At 49.0% G+C, this 19087-nt stretch overlaps 1 protein-coding gene across 9 annotated transcripts in view; it reads right to left on the bottom strand.

Annotated features, from left to right (window-relative positions):
- The window catches only part of CASZ1 (castor zinc finger 1), a 284376-nt gene that overhangs the window by 177831 nt on the left and 87458 nt on the right, over positions 1-19087 (bottom strand). The gene's annotated exons all lie outside the window — the stretch shown is intronic.

The following is a 19087-nucleotide window of genomic DNA, read 5'->3' as shown; positions in this document are numbered from 1 at the left end:
AAAGGGATTTCAGTTTTTAACTAAGGCTGAGCTTCCTTTCTGTATTTCAATTATTTTCAGAGAAACCTACATTTGGATAGGTGGATTTTTTCAGTTCACTGTACTGTATTACAAAATGAAAGATCTGTCTGTAAGAAAAGAATATATTTTTTACATTTGTGAAGCACCTTTCCTCCCCAAGTGTTCATGATAAAGGCGGGGTTGGTGCATGGAAGTGCAGCCAGCAAAGTCTCACCATGTATGGATTTACCACCATCCAGAGCGTGGAAAGGCTGCTGCCCTTTTCCTGTGCTTCCCAAACCATGTGTGAACCAACCACAAATTCATTGGGGTTTCTCTTCTACACCCATCACCTCCCCCTGCTCTGAACCTGCACTGGTGAAAAAGGGGCAGCACAGTTGGTGAGGGTGTAGCAGCTGCTGTGAGAGCACAGCACTCACCCCTTGAGTATGAACAGAGAACAGAGAAGAAGAGATCCCATCAAACAGGAGCTGGGCTGGGCTGTGGAATCTGGGATTAGATATCTGGAAAACCACCTGAGGAAGCAGGCTTGGGAAGGCAGTGGGGCATTGAATTCCTTATCCTCCCTGCCTGGTGAACACTTCCAGCCATCTCAGCACAACCTCAGGTGTGTAGAGACACAACCTGCCCACGACAGGAAGGAAGGGTGACAGCAGGAGGGACAGGGACAGCAGGACAAATGACATGAGGCAGACAAAGACCAGAAGCAGGTGACAGGTACAGCAGGGCCAGAAAGCAGAAGCAGCAAATTGGAATCCACAGAGCATCTCAAAGTAGTGCAGGAAGCCACATTCCACCCTGAACCAGAGAGCAAACCTGGGAGCCCAAAGTGTGGGTGCAGGGGTGTGGTAACTCCTCAGCTGGGAAGGACTGGCTTGGCTGTACCAAGCAAGACAGTCTCTGGTTTCAGAGACCAAACACAGCCCCAGAACAGCTCTACTAACTCAAGGAGAGTTTTAAACACTACCCTAACTCCCTAGGTTAGAAAAAACTTCCTGTTTGCAGTCTGGAGCTTTCCAGTTTCCTTGAGGATGAGCAGTGATGAGTCCAAAACACCGGTCTGATAACGAAACAGAAAACAAGAGAAAGCTTGTGGGCCTGGGGGTTCCCACGACTCCCTGAGCTGAGCAGTTCTTCCTGCCTGGAGCCAGGAAGAGTTGCCCAGGGAGATCAAACCTGCCTTGCAAAGTCCCAAATCCAAAGTCATGCAAATTCCAGCCTTCCTCCAAGCACTGATACCGGCACAGGGACTCTGACTTCATCAGATGGATGAAGGAAATGGAAAAAGGAGGGGGGACCTTACTGCCTACACACACATACACACCCCACCTCAGGCAATGGAGGGGGTGTGAATAATGGAGCAGGTTCCACAGCCAACAGCATCCAGGGTCGAGTCAGTAATCCCCTTTTTCCATTTCCGTTTGCTATTTGATGTAATTATAGTTTTTGATTGAAATCCACCCGGAGTGTAACCCCTCTGCTTAATGCACTGTTTAAATCCTTGGGTACACAACCACGCTGCTCCCCAGACTCGCCTGGAATAGGAAACCATTTCAATGCCAAAAATAAGTCTTTGCTTTCTTTGGTAACGCCCTCAGTCTTGGCTCAGCCTCTGCTACACCCACCAAAGGAGCAGGGCAGGGAGTTTGAGAGGGCTGCCCGATACCACCCATGGGCTACTGACTTCGTGCTAGAACTGGAACCTGCAAGAGGGTTTAAAAACTTTTGAAAGTTTTCTTTAACGCCAGACACAAGGAGAGGTCACACAATGGTACAGACAAAGGACCTGGAGCCTGGTCTTCACTTTCCCAGTGGATCTGCTGCTATCCAGACCATAAATAGTAACAAGCCAAAGCTCCATCCTGCCTTCGCGTGGGGTAAACAGTGGTTTCTGTCCTGAAAGGCCTCCTGAGGATAAAACGAATAGACATTCATAGTCCAAAGGAGAGCTGGGAGATCTACCTCCCTGCAAAATCAGATCTCTGGAGCTGGTTTTTCCTCTCCAGTTCACTCTGTACCACTTGGCCAAGAATGCAGGGCAACAGCCAGACCAGGCGGCCAGACAGCAAATGAGCACCTGAGCAATTACAGCCCACAGGAGGAGCAGCCACGGCAGAGTGACTGGGCTGGCAGCAAAGTCCCAATACTGCTGGAGAGGACTGCTTTGGGATAAGCAATGTTTGAGGTGCCCATCAGTCTGCTGGCTATCAGAAGGAACAGGGTTCTCTGAGCACTTCACACCCAGTCAGTACCTCTGTCACTGTACAAACACCTGGTGTGGTTGGGGAGGTCCATAATACACAGACTTGCTTCAAACAAGCATCCCAGGACAATGAGCAAATGTACAATTTCACTAAAATTATGAAAAAATCTTAATTCTCTGATTCAGGAGAGACTCAGCATGGTTCCCTTCATTCAAGTGTTGTGTGAAGAGTGAGGTGTGAGCAAGGTGGCCATCAACAGAAAACAGTAACTCAAAGCCTTCCCCAGCAGGGGAATGGGACCTCTAGGATTTGAAAAAAGGGAATTTACAACTCCTGTTCCACAGCTCCCTTTCCACAGGGAGAATGAAGCCCTCACAGTTACCTCGTGAGATTTTCAGATCTGTGGCAAAAAGTCAGAAAAGCCTAAGAAAGCTGCTGGGCTTTGGATGCTTCTACACCCTGAGACACCTCCCTCCAAGAGGCACATGGCCAGCCCAGTGCAGGACCTTTGGAACCAAACATGGCTCTCTGGACCCGATTCTTGTGGCTCGGCCTTTACAGCATCACGAGAACAGCACTGTTATAAACAACTTTACAAAGGTGAAAGGGACCAGGTAATCTGCCCATCCCTTTCCACTTGGTGCCCAAGAGGAGTCCTGGGTGAAGGAGGAGGTCGCTGAACCAGCCTCCTGGGCTGGAGGCACCTTCCCTGGCAGTGCCGTGACTCAGCGGTGAATCAGAGCCCCGATGGGCCGGGCCACGGCAGGAAGGTGAAGACAGCACAGCAAGAGAAAGAGAGAAGTACAGGCAGCATGGGAAGTGTGGGTCCCCTGGGCCGGAAAGCAAAACCTGCCCAAGGCTCCCACACTTCTAGGAACTGTCTGTCACTGGCAGCATCTGTTAATCAGCTGAGCCCCAGCTCCTGCACCTCCTTCACGGGCAGCGCGGGCACGGCCGTGTCTGGGGGCACCTCCTGCCCTGTTCTGCCCCTTCCCGACGCCCACGGCAGCTGGAGCTGCTCACCAGCACAAACCTGTGTCTCACCAGCTCTTCCCACTCTGCTCCAGCCCTTCTGCTCAGTGGGCACAGGCAGGCAGGTTTTTTCTCTCTCTCCTCATCAGATATCTCTGTCTCTCTGAAATATTCAGATGATTTGGTTTTGTTCTCTTCTCCCCCACATCAAATCCTCCCCCTGCTTGTGGAAGCAGTGGATTTCACCCAGGCACAGGAGGCTAATTTACACCCTTCAGGGTTTAAAATAGCAGTGGCGTAAATGAAAAGTCCAATTTCTTCAAATTTGCATTGTAAAACCATCCTTCAACTTCCTTGAAATAAATTTTACTATTTTATTAGTGCAAACAAAATGGTAATAAAACACTAATACAGCGCCTTGTATCCAGGGGAAGAGCTAAAATTAACATAGACCGAGCAGTGTTTGCTATTACATTCAATTACCTTTTTACTTGAGATTTACATTCTCATCCCCTTAATCTCCATAGTGGTGGCTTTGAAATCGTTCCCCACAGTCATTCCTGTGCTTGGAATGGACGGCAGGAAAGCCGCCACCACGGCTCCTGCTGCCAGCACCCCCGTGCCAGCCCCTTCCCTCGAGACCCCTGGGCAAGTTTCCCCGGAGCGCCTCCGGAGAGGAAACGCAGCAAGTGTGTTCACCTGCCTCTCTGGGTCTCACTCGGGCCCTAATTTCCAAACTCCAGACAAACACACGAGCAGCAAAAATACAGCCTGTGTTCCGCAGCTGCCTTCAGTCTGGCTCTGGAAACTGCTCCTTAATTCTCAGCCACAAGCCGTGTTGGAGGCAAGTTTTATTATCTCCATTGTGCAGATACAAAAACTAAGGCAAAGACTGAGGACCAGCGTCGGAATGTGGCAGCTCCTGGTGTAAATCTGGAGCAGCGTATTTTGTAGTGGAAGTATTCCAGCTTTTGCCTGGGACTCACTGAATTCAGTCTCTGCTCTGGAGTTATTTAATTGGGATCATGTCCTGCAGCCCAGCCTTAGCAGTACATTCAGGAAAAGAGCAGCTCCAGGGCTGTTTGATGAAACTCAGAGGGAACACGCACTGAAAAGAAAGGTCACTAAGGATCCATGTCCCAGTTAATGCAATACAGGGAATCCAGTTCCTCAGTATCAGGGGAAGTTTTCACTGGCAGCCCTTTTGGATTACTTCAGTGTAGTAGGCATGGCAGTGACTTGGCCATTATCAGAAGAATCCCCAAAACACCACAGGAAAGCATTCCATCAGTCCAGCTCCACACAGTGACTGATACTCGGCTCTTCTTTCTTCCTTTTCATGTACTGAACGTTGGACACCTCCCCTCCTCCCAGCCAAGTCAAAACATTTAACCTTTCTTTGGGGAGCATGGCCAGCACCTGCCCTACAGGTGATACCCACAATTTTGCTCACTAATTTTGACACAACACTTTGTGATATCTAAATGAGATAAAAGAGATTAATTAAGCGCTGTGTAATATAGCTCTAACCTGGCCAAGAAAAGGCTGAACAGCCTTTCATCCCAGACTCCTCGCTACCCAGCTATTCCAGCATTACAGGATCACTACAGCTCTGCACAGAGGCAACAGCTAAGAAGTAATAGGGCAATCTGGGAGGGCAGCAGGCAGCGTTCTTGGGAAGAGCATCTGAGAGGAACAGATCCCTTGAGTGTCACCCCAGCCCAGCTGTACTGAACACACAGCACGTGGCCTGCAGGCAGGTGCCTGGCAGAGAGAGCCTTCACCACCTGATTGGATGGGAAAACACTTGTAACTGCTCCTGCCAAGTTCCAGGCAGCCCAGCAGTGCCGTGTGGCCCTGGTTGGACCCACGGTGAGCCCCAACAAACCGGCTGTAACGGCCCTGCTGAAACCCAACCCCACCAGGATCCATTTTGTCCCACACAGCAGAAGGTCACTCTGATTTTCAGCGCCCCTTGGGCAGCTATCCCACAACTCTCAATTCTTCTTTTGGAAGAAGAACATTGCAAGTGATTCAGCAAGAGATTTTGTGCCAACCTGCAGAAAAGGGAGGTCTGTCCTAGCGCTTGGTGGTACTCAGGAGTCCCCCAGGCAGCATCCCTGACAGCTGCCTTCATGGCTCTCTTTGTTTTCTCATCAACAAAACCCTCTGGTTTCTGCATTTTAATCATGATTTGTCTGCCTAGCCCCTAAATTGCTCATCTGTCTCTCCTCCTGAGAAGCATGGTCCTTCATCCTTCCCCTCTAGCCATCTTGATCTTCATGGCTGAAGGAGAAGGATCATGCAAAGCATGTATAAATGATAGATAATGATAGATATATGATAGAATAAATGATAAATCCTCCCCATCCAAATAACAAATGTGTCCCCAGGAAACCTTTCATCTGTCCACCTTCTAGAAGGCAGCACACAAAGGCCCTTGCGCAAACAAAATTATCACAAGACACCTGAGCAAAACAAAAAACCCCAAACAATAAAGAGTAGGAAGAAGAAACCTGCCCAAGGGAACAGGGCTGAGGTTGGTTTCAGCTGGTCTACCCCTTTTTTCTGTTCTCTTTCCCCTGCTCCCCTGAACAAAGGAAGTTTGTTGTCAGGTTCAAACATTTCCTGGGCCTTGTCCGAGTTCCACCTTGTTTTCTTTTTCTCTTTTCCCCACCTTGTACAAATAAAGCAAAAACCAACTGGCACCACCTGTGATGAAAGGACAGCTAAATGCAGAATTTTATCTTTTCTTTCTTTTCTCCCTCCTCCTTTTTCCCTTTTCCTTGGCCAGAAGTTTTGGGCAAAGGACAAAAGGTATTGTTGGGTAAGCACAATTCCAGGGGCTGAGTCACGCTCAGACACTGAAGCTCTGGCTGCTGCTGGGGCACAATAAGCCAAGCCACTGCTTCACTAAATGCAACAAAATGCCAGCAGCACCACTGCAAGCTCTGCCAGCCCCAAAGCACAAGGGGCAACACAGAAATTCTCACAGCAAGAGGAGGCGCAAAGAAATCAAATAAAATCCTGGTACAAATATCTGCACCTAAGAGATCTCAGGAGGAAAGAGTGTCAACAGCAGGGGCTGGATGGGCTCCTCCCTGAAGACAGTAAAGGTTGTGAAGGTCATAGTTAACAGCAGTCACAGCCCTTAACTTACAAGGAGGGAAGGCCCAGATGCTCCTGCAGCCCCAAGCACAACCCAAGGGGCAGGGGGGGCTTCCAGACACTCCCCCACCATGCAGAAAACCATCAACCCATTTCTGGCTGCAAATTAAACGGTGCCCCGAGCGGGCACTTGCTCAGAGCACATTCTAAAGCACACTGTAGACCCTGCAACTCAATGGTGCATCTGGGGGAGCCGGAGCACGGGCTGTTTGTTTATTTTATGATGCACTTTGGTCTCTCTCAGTTGCACTGTTATCCTACACCTGTTCGCTCCCCTTTCTCCGGGCTGATAACAGGCAGCACGTTGTGCAGTGGGGGCCTGGCCCGGCTCTTTCCGTGTTTAATGAGACACGTGGATTTGGTTCCAGACTATCAATAGTCAGGGAGAGGGAAGAGGCAGAAAATTTCCCTCAATAGGCATAATCAGTTCAGCAGAATGATGCGGAGCAAGGTCCTCATATGGATCGAAAGAGGACAAATGCCTTTGTTGATCAACCCTCCCTTGGGCAAATCCGGCTTCCCCAGAGCAGCCCATCTCCCTTGGGAATCCACACTCACACAGGGTGTTACACTGCTGCTCTGTTTCCCTAACGCACACACAGGCCTGGCCTCTTTCAACAGTTCTGGCACCTTTTCATGGCAGACCCCATGACACACGGAGGCGGCTGAGAACAAGGAATCATGCTTTTCCAGGAACGGGGAATCCAGATTTTCTGGTTTATAAATTTTCCCATCTGGATTTGTTTTGCTGTTCATAGGGTAGATCACCAGAGATAAGGAGAGAAAAGTAAAGAAATATCAGAGCAGTGGCAGCCCCGACGGGCTCAGATGAATTTCGTGCATGTCACAATCTCCTGTTTGGGCAGAAATTTGAATGCATTTTCCAGCAGCAACACAGATAAACTGGCATTTCCCCCAGGGACTGTTTCAGTTTCTGCTGCTGCCTAAGGGTTCTGTGACGTAGGAACTGAGGAGCTTGGACATGCCCACTCTCAAGACTGATTCTATAAGGACATGGTAACTTCTGTGCCACTTGCATGGCAAAAATTAAAATCAGCTCAGGCTCCTTCGTGTGAAGCCCATGAGAAGGGCCTATAGACGAGCAGGTTATTACTTGAAACAGCTGCAGTGAAAGACTGCATTGGGAAAACCCTGCACAAGCTTCCAAGTGGCATAGGAAGGAATGAGTAGGTCATCTCCACATAACAGAACCAATAGCTTCACTCCCCTCCATGGCACAGGGCCTGTTGGAGCCTGTTCTCTGCAGGAGAATCCCCCAGGATTGCAGCCAGGTGGTGTGGGAACAGACCTCCCAAGCCCTACCAAGTCGTCCCTCTGCTCTTAGGTAAGACCAGGCCCCATCAGGACCTCTCTGCCCACCTCTGCAGCCTTGTCCCAAGGCGCTGAACTGGCTCCCAGTGCCACTGGCTGTCCAGGTACAGAAAGGCACCTGTGGACTAGAGCGGATATGGGCCTGGACCCTAAAGATTCCTGCAGGTAAGAGCATCCTGAGGAGCAGAACCAAGGGGCAGGAGCTGTGCTGCTGTGCTGTTTGCCCTCCCCTGCCACCCCTCAGTTGAATTTACACAGCAAGGACGGCTCGGCGCAGCCAGCGCGGCACTGTCAGCTGGGAGCCTCTGCACACTAAGCTCCTGGTTAAATGTTTTCATCAAAACCAGAGCGAGAAAGTGCAGAGCAAACACCACCAATTAGTGGCTGGGATGAAGCGTTCCTGCCAGCAGATCTGGTGAGAGGGGCATGAGTCACCTTAACCCTTTGGGAGCCAGAGCCAGCACAGCTCCACAGGGGAGAGGAGGAGGATGGGAGAGGAAACCTCTCACAAACCTTTTATTTGCCACCACTCCTTTTCATTTATTTGTAGGAAGTGGAATTCAGGAGCCAACACTCACTGTGCTTGAAGCCACATTATCCCCATAAACCTCTGCCCTCGCTGTTCCCACACCTGGAGGAGCCTGAAGCAGGCAACCCATCTGCTCCAGTGACAATGGGTGTGAGGTGGTCAGAGAGCCGGGCAGCAGCCCAGGGCAGAGGCTGCCAGGAGCACACTGAGGAGCTCTGGGGTCGGCCATCCCTCAAGCCATCTCTACCTTCCAAGCCCAATCCAGCAAACAGAAAATATGACATCAGTTTTGCTGAAGCCGCGGGGTCAGTGAGAGTAATGTGGCAGTACTTGATGTCTCATTCCAAGACAAAAGGATTTGTCTCAGACCAAATGCTTCCCCATCAGAAACACGATGAAATGGCTGTTAACTGTCCAATTTCTGAACATGTAAGAGGTGATCAAACTGTGTGTCTGGGCTAAATTCCCCTTCAAAGCAAGTAACATGCTGCTGTTTGCAGCAGGATTCAGTGCCGACAAGCCAAAAGTTCAGCTTTCTAGGAGTATCCAACATTGCAACATTAGAGGTGTTTAGAGAGAACCGTCCCTTCCACAACAACAAACCCTGAAGTCAGAACTCTCCTTTTGCTCCCAGTCACTCAAGCAAACACCCACTGACTCCAGCTCAGCACAGGACTGAGCAGACACTGCAGGAAGGGCCCCGGACTGCACATGGACCAGATCCTGCCCACCTGCGACACCATCCAGCAGAGACAGCCCTGCTGTGCCTGGCAGTGTTTGGGAAACTCTCAGCAAGGGAGTCTCCCCCAGAAGCTCCCTGTGTCCAGGTAAGGGACAGGAAGAGGCACAGGGGCAGTGGACGTGCTGCTGTGGAGATCAAGAGGCATTCCCCCAAGGCAGGGAAGCTAAAAGCCAGAAGAGGATAAATTAACACCGCAGCTTATGTCGGGAAGATGTCTCTCAATCCAGGGTCCAGCAGGGCTGTGGGGGTGCAATCCAGGATCTGGCCCTGCCCAGTTCCACGTGTCCAGAGCTGGGGCCCCCCGAAGTTGGGAATTTCGAGCATACCAGGACTACTGGAGCAGACGGCTTCAGATCCTGCTGAGCCAGCTTGTGGCTGTATTCAAAATTGAGTAAATTTACAGCTGTAAGCTGGGAGTTTATACAACCCCTAACTTGTTAGGGATGGCTGACCAAGCCAGAACGATCGCTCCCCAGCCGACAGGGCTCTTATTGGTTAGAGCTCTGAGTGCCTGGCAGATTTTAGTGTTTTTCTTTCTATTTTTCTTTTGCATAGGTGGGGGGATAGGAAAGGAAACATTTATTTTTGTTCCTTTCCTCACCAAAGACAAATTAAAATTAAATCTTGGGTGCTATCCACCATGGATTCCTCAGCATATCAGCTGGTGCTGTAGCACACCCAGTGACCATCTCCTTGGATGAGGCTGCCGTGTTTTTCTCCCTCAGTGCAGTCTTGCACCATGAACAGCTCCCTGGGGTTCACTGTATTATCACCACAATTCACAAGGCTGTTCTCATCTGGCCCCTATTGCGTGGACACTTCCCTCCCCATCCACCCCAGACCCCACAAATGCTACTCTGCTCCAGCCTGGGCTGCGGGAAAATGTGGTCTGAGTTGTCTAAGTTTAGTGCAGCAAAGACAGTGCCCTGCAAAGACCTTCCTTCCACCTCCTTTGCAAGGATAAACAGCTGGAGCAGTACCAGACCTGAAGTGATCTGAACCTGGATTCACAAGCAGCAACACAAGGAGCTGCCAAGTAACGGGCAGGCAGCAGGCAGGAGTGTGAGCAGGACTCCAGGAGCCCTCTGATGGGAACAAAACCAGCATCATTCACTGTGCCTGCAAGTGTGAAAGAGAACCAGCCAAGGAAAGCGTGGGGCTTGTCTGCGTGTAGCAGCCTCAACCTAAAATCCTCTATTTTTCACTACAGCACAGTCCCAGTTCTTGTCTGAAAGGCATTTTCAGAAGGAAATCCGAGCATGATGCAACTGCAACAAGGCTGGATGAAGGACTAGGGGGTTCTCCCGGGACTCCCTTTTCTGTGTGACCACAGATAAGCCAAGGACACACACATTCAGGAGCACGAGGTGCTCAAGCATGGTGAGAGGCACATATACCTACCTCAGCCATTACATGGTGCAGGCACGCTGTTCCCTGCCCTGGGAGGGCAGTTTTCTAGGACATGGCTAAGGAGCATTAACAGATCTCTCCTTTACCCTCCACTCCATCCTGAATACGTAACAGCCCAGAACATCAATACTTTACATGAGTTAAAGAGCCAGCTGAGGCTTTAGGGACTCAGGCAGGATAAAACACTCTTTAGCACCCAGCCACCATGTAAGAAAATTAAGTAAATAGGGACCTTTGGTGAAGTCTTAAATAGGAGACTGAAAAAGGGGAAATTTCCTCTCTCCCTGCTCTGTGAGCAGGGATCACACCGCCTGCTGCCGCTCCCACAGTTTAAAATACTTAAGTCCTCCAAGGTGCAGCTTAATTTTCTTTTTTAAAAAAGAAAAGTGTCAGTCTAATTAGATAAATCCTCCAAGCACGTGGCCCGGAGTTCGTCATGGAAATTAACCTCCTTGAAAGATCACAGTGACTGAAATAAGAAACTGTGTGTTTTGGCATAGTGCAGTGAAATGGGAGATGCAGGCTGCATTTCATACACCTTCCCTTTCATAAACCTGCCGCGTTTCATATCTGCCCTACTGGCCCTGAGCTCGGCACCAAGACTTTATCTCTGAATGCCTGTTTGCAAATCGCTGCTGAGAGGTTACAATAACCCCTGGGAGAGATTTTGCTGGCTCACCAGTGTGAAAGGACACCGCTCCCCTGGTATAAAGCTGGGCCAGCCTGAGGCACTGGTGGAGGGAGGGGCTCGTCACCAGCAGCCCTATGGAGAGGATGTTCTGCAGACACAGCCACCAGGGAGGCAGCCACGCTGGGAGCTGTTTGCCAGCCTCCCAACTGCTCTGCCAGGCTCACAGTGCACCACACAGACAAGTGTGACTGTGCAGCCCTCCCTCTCCCTGGGTGGGGATGGGCTGAGTGGGGCAGGAGGAGACACCTCAAAGCCACAGGCTGTGATCACATAGCTCAGTTTGCATTTATTCCAGTTACAATCCCATCTAATTTAGAAGGCTCTGCCTGGCCACACTGGGGAAGGTGTAGGGCTGGCAGTTCACACTGCCAAGGAATAAAAGTCCTGGTCGCTTTGCTACTGGAAGGAGAAGCAAAACCAGAAAGAAAGGAACTGGCTTTATAAGTGACAGTCAACTGCCATGCCTACCTTCAAGTCCAAGCAGGGACCAGAACCAGACTATTTCGTACTTTTAGGAAATGCTGACCAGTCAACTTTTCTCCAAACCCACCAGACAGACTTGTGCTTGGGTCACACTCTCAGCACTTGCTCCACTGGCTCCTCCTGAGTGCTAAAATGCATTTTGTAGTGGCAGTTCCAAACAGCCCTTTCCCATCAAGGAGATGGAAGGATTCTCCTTCTAAGCTTTCCAGCTCCCACTGTTCTTTCAAAGGATAAAACTCAAAAGCCCCCAAAAAATCTGTCCAGTTCATCTACCTCCTTCATTCCCATGTCTGATGGATGCTGGTGTGTGCAGTGCTGTGCTGCCCTCCCAGCACTGGGACCAGCCTTGCCAGCTGACTTCACATGCAGGAGGATGAGGACCAGCCTCAGAGACCAACTCTGAGGTGACTTGTTGTATTGTCATTGAAATGACAAGCCCTATGGCTCAGAATCTGGGAGCAACCTATGTTGTTTCAAAACAGCATCACTGGTGGCAGCACAAAAATAGGATACCTTCTGGAGAGAAAACCACCCCAAAATCATGGCAGGCAAGGAGCCAAAGGCCCCCAAAGGCCCAAACAACTGACAGTCCTGCAGACCCTTTTCCTGCAGCACTGATTACACACGAGGCCTCGGCAGCTGGATGGCTCTAGAGCCACCCCGGGAGCGCAGACTCCTGAACCTCCGGGTCCTATTCTAGAGCAGCTCAATCACGCGTGAAAGGTATTAGCTGACACCTCATCATCAGCCACTGCACACAGCGAGAGGGGGTGCAGGCACATCCCTCCCTACAAGGGCCTGTGTCTCCTTGCTACAACTCATTAACCGTCTAAGAAAATAGTTCAAAAGGCAGACAATGCACGAAAAGTGCATTCGTGTTTCCTCCTCCCTCCAGCTCAGGGTGAGACATGCTGGAAGGACACCACCAGAGAAACCAGGATGAACTCAGCCCTAATACAGTTTCTTAGCGGTTCTCTGCCAAGTACAGGCAAGCCCCACAGTTCCATTACTAATAACTTAATACCTAATAATATTACCAATGTAACGCTTAACCTTGAAGCCAAGCACCTGGACCCAGAAAAATCGGCATTTAGCAAGACTTCCACCTCATTTTGTTTGGCTTCTGCCAACTGATCAAAACTCAGCATTCCACAACTCCCTCCCACCTGCTCCAAGGTATTTGGAGTCATTTAAAAAAAGGTAAAGCTCCTACTTCAGCCAGAAGCTATGGGCTGAACCAGAGAGACAACACTGACTGCAGGAGGGGAAAAAAATTCAAGTGCTCCACTCCCTTTCTTTAGGCTTTGGATGCATTAGGCAAATTCCCAATTACAGCAATCCCTTCTGCCTGCAACTGGACTTGAGATAAGAGACCAGAAAGAAGGGTCAGTGGGCATCACTGAAGACTCAGCATCTTCCATTACACATCAGCACAGTAAGAAGGGCGCTGCCAACCCTGAAATGTTTTTTTCCAAGAGGAACACGCACACCCTTTAAAATGGGTATGGTGAAATCTGCTGGAGAGGGAAGGACTCGGCAATGCCGGCAGGTTCCTGACTCCTTATCATCAGAGCAGGCAGCCCAGCCCCTGAATTCATTTCATCAGTGTCCTCTTTCTTTCTGCTACACGGGCTCAAATCCCCCAACGCGACTGCAAACACGCTGCCAAGGAGGTCGTGCGATATCTGAATCCACAACGGATTCAAAGACATCTCCATGTTTTGCTGTCAGCCTGAAGTTTGAATAAAGGAGCCCACCAGAAAGAGTGAATGAACGTCGCTGGCAGCTGCCAGCAGAGCCTGTGCTTTAAGCCACCTAGTGTCCGAGCAGCGCAGGGAGAGGCTCCAGGAAATTCAGGCAAAGAGAAGGAGTTGAGGCATCCAACAGGAGTGACACGAAAGGAGCCACAGACAGGGTGCACAGGCTGAGAACCGAGCCCGAGCAGAGGAAGCAGGTGCCAAAGCAGAGCCATGGCACAGCACCCACCCTGGGACGCTGCTCCCGCTCGGGGGGCGAGACCTCCAGCACCAGGTGAAGAAGGGTGGGCAGCAAACTCGTTCCTCACACCGCTGTCTGTCAGAGAACCTCACCATTGGAGGCCAATCTTTCAGCCCCAAGGTCCAGCTGGGCTGGTTACCATCTCTGGGATGCAAAGTTGGAGACAACTTTCCCAGGCACAGGCCTGTGGAACGAACCCAAAGCGCCCGGAGCCACAAGCCCTACTAACCCATGCCCACTCCCTTCAAAACCACTTTCATCCACATCTCCTCTCCTGCCCCCGCAGTAGCCCCCTCCTCCTCACTCTCTTTCTCTGTGTCCTCGAGACTCCTCTCACCTTGAGGAGTGTTAGGATTACCCAGCATTTACACTCAATGCTCCTCTTTATTCCTTAAGACTTATTAAGAATGATAATGAGCTCCAAAGCAGTGACACGTCTCTCTCTCTCCCCCTCTGTCGCGCTCTCTCTCTCTCTCTCTACGTGCCTTTTCCGTCAAAGGCACACAGGACAAATCCGACCAAAAAAAAAAACCCTGACAATATGGATCAAGGACACATGAGGATTTATATTCTACAAATCCAGCCTTTTTTGTTTTTATTATTTCTACTCAAATTCCAACCCTTTCCTCTTCTTACTCATGTTCTCCCCCCTTTACCCCAACCCTCTCGGACTTTGAATGAGAAAGAAGAAGAAGAAGAAGAGGAGAAGAAAGCTGCTTGCCTGGAAAACCTCGTTAATGTGGAGCTCTTAAACGGTTGATTAATTTTAGCAAAATTTACGATGCGCCCTTGCTTTTCTTTGAAGCTGCAGTCTTAGACACCAAAAGCAAGTTAACTTTGAGATCTCTGTGCGAGCCCACTGCCCCCTAATTCTTGGATGCCCTATTTAGGTACACGAATGTTCAGGAGAGAAATGTTAGAGCAGAGCATGGAAACAGTCGCCCTGCCAGCTGCTCAGAGTGGTTCGATTCAAATCCCTTTAGCACAGCCTAATAATCACAACCTGAAAACTCCCAACTTCTCGCTGTTTAACTTCCCATAAAGATTAAAAAAAAAAAAAATCACCAGTCAGTCCTTCAAACCCAAAAGGAAACAGGGAAACATAAACACCAATTCCAGGAGAAGTCTCTCCAAGTTCCATCTGCGCACACCACAGAAACGCCGGGCTCTCGGCTGCACTGAAACATCAGGTTCTCCCAAAGCCACCTTTAAACCAGCCACGTTTCGCCAGAGGGAAAAACTGAGCCTAAGGAAACGTCATGTACTGATCCATACGTACCCTGAACGGTACCTCAATATTTCAGTCATCTCCCCAGTTTCCTCCTGCCCAGTATTTGCTTGTATTCTTTGTCTCCCTCTGCTAGACTCTGTTTTTCTGATACAGACATCAGGAGGTTAAGGGCTCAATTATCAAGTCTGTTGAATCCTCAGCTTCACGTTACTTGGGGGGTTCTCTGTTGCTCTTTGGAACTACACTGCAAAATCTCTTCCCTTCTCGGCTTTTCTTTTTCCTCCTTGTAACGTCTATTTCCGACACACCCCTGTTCGTGAACCCACAAATCTATTTGGGGTAAACGGAGAGAAACCCTGGATTGCTTTGGGAGACAGAAGCATTAATAAAAATAACCGTGAGACTGCACAGCCACACTGAACCTGAAGCACTCGCGATCTTGAAACCTAAAGTAACATCCACATGGAATTTACAAAATATGATTCGAGTGGTTCTAATTAGCCCCAGTCTGTGGAAAAATTGGAAGGAAGCGGCTCTTTGATTAATGTTACAAACCAGAAAGGAAACAGATTTTAAAAGTTAAAGTAGCAGCATTGTGGAATACAGAATCATTACCAGCATACATTTATGATACCTGCTTCAATCAGATGGCTTGGGGTTTTGTTTTTAGGGTTTTTTCCTTTTTACTTTGAGAAAAAAAAAAGGAAGACAGGATGCAAGTAAAAGCTTTTGTTTATGGAAGTGTGCGGTGCTTTTATCTCCCAAGGAATTTATGTAGCTGGACTGTGTATAAATCCTTCTGAAAATGAAATTAGCAAAAACAAAACAGGGGTGAAGGTGCTGGGGGGGGTTGGGGGGGAATCACCACCTCAGTAAATCATAGTGGATAACCAGCCCCTGGCTTGGCCAGATAGCAAATTCAGCTGTAATAGGAAGGAACAGAGTTGGGAAGGGAAAGGACAAGATTCATACCTGCAGCAAACTCCTTGCAAAAATGGGGGGCTGTTTTCAATAAGCTTTTCAAAGTTACTGTGCAAGTTTGCTTGGGCTTGAAAAGAAAAAGGAAATAAGGGTTTTTTCCAGCTAGCTTGATTGTTTTGGGTGGAGCTCAAGCGTGTGTGTATATATGCTGTATATAAAAATGAATTACTAATTCTTTCCTGGAAACTGTTTGAATTACAATCTGCAAGATACAAAAACACACCTTTATTTTAACACTGATTTTAATACAGATAGAATGGGGGGGGTGGGGGATAGTGAGGGAAAGGTTTTTTTCCCAGTACACAGCAAACCCCTAAAGCAAGAATAACACCCCCCACATGTACCCAGAGACACACTTTGCTCAGCTGTACAACACCAACTCAACTCCAGCCTTCAGTGGCTTTTCCCTGTACCAAGGCTTCGCTCTGAAGCTGCGAGAATGACAATGTCATGTGTGTGGAAAGCTGACACTTGGAGCTTTTAAAAAGAAATGAGGAAAAATAAGCTGTTGACTTCTTGGTTAAAGTATTTTCTTGTTCTAACTCATGTTCTTATGTCACTGGGCTAAAAAAAAAAAAGAGAGAGAGGGAGAGAGAGATATGACTTTCCTTGAATGATCTGTTTAACCTAAGCCAGAGGAAAAAAAAAGAAGTCATTAATTACTTATGTGAGCTATTGCTTCTGAAAGACAATAAACCTGCCTGGTCGCCATGGATATGACATATTTGCTCTGAAAACAACACAATAATTAGCAAAGGGGAAAGATACAAGGAGAATATGCAAACTCCTGAGTTTAAAGCCATAGTGTTTCCTTTTTTCCCCCCTCCTCTTTTTACTTGTCAGAGTCAATTCTGTTTGCAATTCAAATCAAACAAATAAACAGAATACCTACAAAAAAATTTTAAATGATCTACAGCACGACAAATCACACACAAAAAAAAAAAAAGGAGAAAAATTATCAAGGAAAAAAGATAAAGTCTGGTATGGACAGATCATAAACCACCTGGGTGTTTTCCATATACGTGTATGTGTGCACATATATATGTGAACTATAAATGTATATACACACACAAACATATATGAGTTATAAGGGTTACAGGCACTATTTCCTCTAGGATTATTCTTTTATTTTAAAGATCAGTATAGAAGCATATCAAGAGGAAAAAGACCTCTGTTTTAGGGAGGGGAAACATTTTGAAGATACACTAAAAGAAAGTACAACAAGGGGTTTTTTACTGTGTTCAACATGCATTTTGTGCTGGTGTAGGATTTTCTTTGCAAACCTTTTAACTTTTCTCCAGGAGATGAGCAAAAAACCCACAATTGGTGTGCACTGTGCGTCAGCCTCATCGACACAGCAGCTTACCAGGAGTTCTCAAATTTTAAGCATTAAAAAAAAAAATTCTTCTCTCACCTCAATTACTTTTTCTGAAGTGATATTACACTGATTCACATGTAATAATGCAATAGATAAGTTAAGAAATAATGAAAACTGAGTTATATGCAGAGACACTTCTTTGAAATAATTTATAAATGTTGCGGGGAAAATGTTTTTTAGATTGCTCTCTCATTAAGATGAGACAAAGACTATTAAAACCTTCTCTAATGCGGTAGCTTTCTGGATTCTGACCTTCCACATTTAGAAACCAAGTAATAAAAACACCCTAACAAGCACTTTATCTTTGGAGATATTTGACTTTGAACTTATTTTAACATTAAAAAGACTTGGGAGGTATAAAAATAACAATATAGTTGCCACAAGTTTCTGTTGTTGTTGTTTTCACTGCTAAAAAAAAAAAAATCTTTGGAACAAAATAAGCAGATTAAGGAAACATCCCCCTAATTTAACTGGCTCTTTTTCTATTTTTTTTAAACAATAGTTTTTAGCTGGACGCTTTGATCTTGAAAGGGTTCTGCTATCTTGTGTGATGAGGGGGGAAAAATGATCTGTTTTAAATGATGATGCAAAAAAAAGGATCAAAGCCCTGACTTTCTGTTAGCCATAATAAGCTCTGTCTTGCACAAAGCTTCAACTTCAGGCTTTAATATATAAAATATACAGGAGCCCAATAAAAGCACTGAAAAGGTACAAAGTCTGAAAACAAAAGGGGACGCTGCTCCTTTAAACGTTTTAGTGCATATGGAGTTTGATTTCTGAAAGAGATCAGTTTAACATCTCCATAGAAACCAGCAACAGATTATCATCAACAGAATAAATAACTAGTCTAATAAATTAAACAGGAGGCATAAGATCTGGAAACTTGATTACTGAAGTTCAACAATATTCCCCCATAAACTCTTCCAAACCACCTTTAGGGTAGCTAACAAGGTGGCAGCGACACACAAGATAAAGGGTAGGTGGGAAGCAGGCAGGACTTCTGAAATGAGAAGTCCGAAACCTTCGCAAGAAATTATTCCACGCTGACAGTCAGCAAATCAATAGAGGAAATAAATTCATCAATGAAGTTTTGGGAGAGACAGCTCCTGTTCCAGGCAGCGGGCTGCCAGGACCCGCTGTGCAGTGCGGCGCGGACAGGAGGGGGCACACAGAAGGTGGACGTGCTGCTCCTGAAAAGTTTCACCTTCCTGGCCCGAAAGGGCAGGAGGGCTCGGGCCGATCGATCAGCCCCGCCGTGGTTCGGGGCAGCCCCCGCCCGCAGCCCACCCCTCAAACTTTGCCGCACAAGTTGCCCGCGGCGCAGCCGGGCGGCCCCGGCGCCGGCCCCGAGGCGAGCGGCGGCGACAGCCCGAGCCTCTTGACAGCTCAGCCGGCGCCCCGGGCCGCCCCCAGCCCCGCTCCTGCCCCGCTCCCGCCCCGCTCCCCGGAGCGGCGCTCCGCGGCCGGCGGCGCTCGGGTCCCGGCCCCGCACCGCTGCTCGCCTTGTCCGCCCGCGCCCCGCGCCCCCCCCGCCCGGCTCTGAGTGACGGCTCGGACACCTGTTCCCCGTGCCCGGAGCCCGCAGCGCGGGCAGCGGCTCCCCCGGGAGCCCCGCTCCGCGCCCCCCGCCCGCCGCCGCCCCGGGCGGCCGCCCCCCGCCCGCCGCTGCCCCGCCGCGCTCGGGGGAAAGGGGGAAAGGGGGCGACAAGGGGAAGGAGGCGGAGGGGGGAAACTTCCTGGCTCCGGATGGCAAATCAGCTGCGCATTCTGCAAATGCCACCGGGTAAAAATAACCTGCTGCTTCGCCCGGGGGCCGGGCACCGGCTGCCCCGAGCCGCGCTCCCGCCGCCGCGGCCCCTGCCCGGGGGGCTGCGGCCGTCCCGCCGCGGGCACCGGGCGAAGCGCTGCCGGCCCCGGCCCGGCCACTTTGCAGAAAGTTCCCTGGCA

This window comes from Neopelma chrysocephalum, unplaced genomic scaffold (genome assembly GCF_003984885.1).
Source record: "Neopelma chrysocephalum unplaced genomic scaffold, ASM398488v2 Primary Assembly neopelma1_200, whole genome shotgun sequence".
Classification (NCBI taxonomy): Eukaryota; Metazoa; Chordata; class Aves; order Passeriformes; family Pipridae; genus Neopelma; species Neopelma chrysocephalum.
Note: the sequence above shows the minus strand (reverse complement) of the source record. Positions and strands in the feature narration are given on the sequence as shown.